This window comes from Myotis davidii, unplaced genomic scaffold, assembly GCF_000327345.1.
Source record: "Myotis davidii unplaced genomic scaffold, ASM32734v1 scaffold226, whole genome shotgun sequence".
Classification (NCBI taxonomy): domain Eukaryota; kingdom Metazoa; phylum Chordata; class Mammalia; order Chiroptera; family Vespertilionidae; genus Myotis; species Myotis davidii.
Window position 1 is genome coordinate 2558228 of NW_006297224.1, and position 2731 is coordinate 2560958.

Below are 2731 nucleotides of genomic sequence, written 5' to 3' on the forward strand. Positions count from 1 at the left end.
GCGGGCTTAGGAGGAGCAGGCCTAAACCAGCAATTGAACAGTCAGTCGGACATCCCCTGAGGGGTTCCGAACTGTGAGCGGGAGCAGGCCAGGCTGAGGGCCCCCCTGAGTGCACAAATTTTGTGCACCGGGCCTCTAGTCTATATATATATAAAAGCCTAAGCGACCTTTCGACTGGTAGCTATGACACACAATGACCACCAGAGGGCAGACGCTCAATGCACAGGCACGGAAACGTGGAACAGACTGATGAATTTCAGAGGGAAGCGGGGATGGGGAGAGCAGGAAGAGATTAACCAAAGATCTTATATGCATACTAAAGGCCTGATGCATGGATTCGTGCACTGGTGGGGTCCCTTGGCTTGGCTTGTGGGGATTGGGCCAAAACCAGCTCTCCAACACCCTCTGAGGGGTCCCAGATAGCAAGAGGGCAGTTCTCAGGTGATGCACCCCAGAATCGGGTTCCCTCCTCTCTGGTTCCATGTGTGTCACCCAAGAACCGCAGCTGCCAAGTCACCGCAGCTTGGCAGTTCAGGTGCTGAGCACCTTCCCTCTGGTGGTCAGTGAGCATCATAGCTACTGGTCAGAGCATCTGTCTTCTGGTGGTCATTGTGCATCATAGCTACCAGTCAGACCGTTGGATAGTTGTTTAGGCTTTTATATAGAGAGATTATTTTTATCAATCCTGTTTTTATATCATGTTTTTGTTGTTTTTATATCATGTCTTTGTTATTGTTATATCATGTTGTTATTGTTTATATATTAATCAATTTATAGATTATTTTCATATACAATTTACTAATTTCTTTCATCTCTGACACTTCTATTATAGAGAAAGGGCGAATAGCGATATTAAAATATTTCTTCTAATTAATGTCCTGTCAATGTGCACAAATCCATGCACCAGGCTACTAGTAATCTATAATAATAAAAGTGTAATATGCTAATTAGACCAGACATCCTTCCAGAAAAAGCTGTGGTGTGAGCAAAACCCGGGTCCCAGGTGCTTGTCGGCGGCCAGAGGGAAACCTGGATCCTGGTTCCAGAGGGAAGCCAGTGCCAGCAGCCAGGGGAAGGAAGGCCTACTTTTTCATAAATTTCATGCATCAGGCCTCCAGTAATAATAATAATATAGTGAGAAGTTTAAAACATATGTAAAATGGAAGACAAAAATAGCAAAAAGCTCAGGAGAAGAGAAGTACATGGTAAGGTACTATATGTGGGCTGTTTAAAGTCACTTGAAGGCCAACTAGGGTAAGGTAACAATCTTATATAATAAAGAGCTAATATGCAAATGGTCACCATGCCCTCATGCAGTCATGCTGTAACTGCTCAGACACTCAACACTGGGGAGAGAGGAATGGGGACCAGTCAGGCACAAATGAGCTCTCGAGAGAGGAATGGGGACTAGCCAGGCTGAGGCCCAGGAGAGGGACAAGATGCCCACCCTGCAGTCCCAGGTGCCAGTAGCTGCACCTGCACCTGTGGCACGGGAGAGGGACAAGCCACATGCCCAGTGGTCCTAGGCACCCGTGGCTATGCCTGTACTTGCGCCTGCAGCCTGAGAGCAGGACCAGCTGCCCGTCCCATGGTCCAGGGTGCCAGGGCCTATGGCTGCAGCCTGTGCGAAGCCACCCGCCCATGGTCCCCTGTAGCTGCGGCTGGCCCCGGGCGAAGCTGGCCCAGGGCCTGGGCACCTGCCTCTGGCCAGAGGGAGGGAAGCCTGGGTCCTGGGTGTGGGGCGAGGCAGAGGCAGTTGAGGCAATCAGGTTAGCAGGGGAGCAGTTAGGGACAATCAGGCAGGCAGAGGTGGTTAGGGGCAATCAGATAGGCAGGAAGAGGGGTTTGGGGTGATCAGGTAGGCAGGCAGGTGAGCACTTAGGAGCCAGCAGTCCAGGATTGCGAGAGGCAGTCGGACACCCCCTGAGGAATTCCAGATTGGAGAGGGTGCAGGCTTGTCTGAGGGACCTCCCCCACCATGCACGAATTTCTTGCACTGGGCCTCTAGTACATACTATAAATCTTAAAGCAACCACTAAAATAACAAAGAATTATAGCTAATAGATGGTGACTGTTTGGGGTTTCTTAAAGTGGAAGAAATAAATGCAAAGTAAAATAAAGGGTATAATAAGAGAGTGAAAAAGAAAACAGAGAAACTACAGAAAATATTTAACGAAATAAATACTAATTCTTTGAGATTTATAAAATTAATAAACCTCTGGAAAGACTAAATAGCAAAAGTAGGGAGAAGAAAAATCACCAATATTGGGAATTAGAAAAGTGTTATCCTTACAGATTCTACAGAAATAAAAGGATAAAGAAATGTTATGAACAACTATATGGCAATAAATTATTCAATTAAGATGAAATAGATAAATTCCTTAAAAGACACAAATTACTAAAGCTCACTCAAGACAAAATAATCTGGATAGTCCTATACTTACCATGAAATTCAATTTGTAGTTAGAACTTTGTCACAAAGACAACTTCAGCCTGAGAATACTTCTCTGCTGAATTCTAAATTTCACCAGATAGTTAAAGACTAAATAATACTGATTATACACAATAATTCTGGAAAGCAGAAGAGAAGGAAATATTTCCCAACCCATTCCATGAGCTGAGCATTATCCTGATACCAAAACTACATAAAGACTATTAAAAGAAATGTACAAATCACTGGCCAGTGTTGCTCAGTGGTTGAGCATCGACCTATGAAACAGGAGGTAATGTA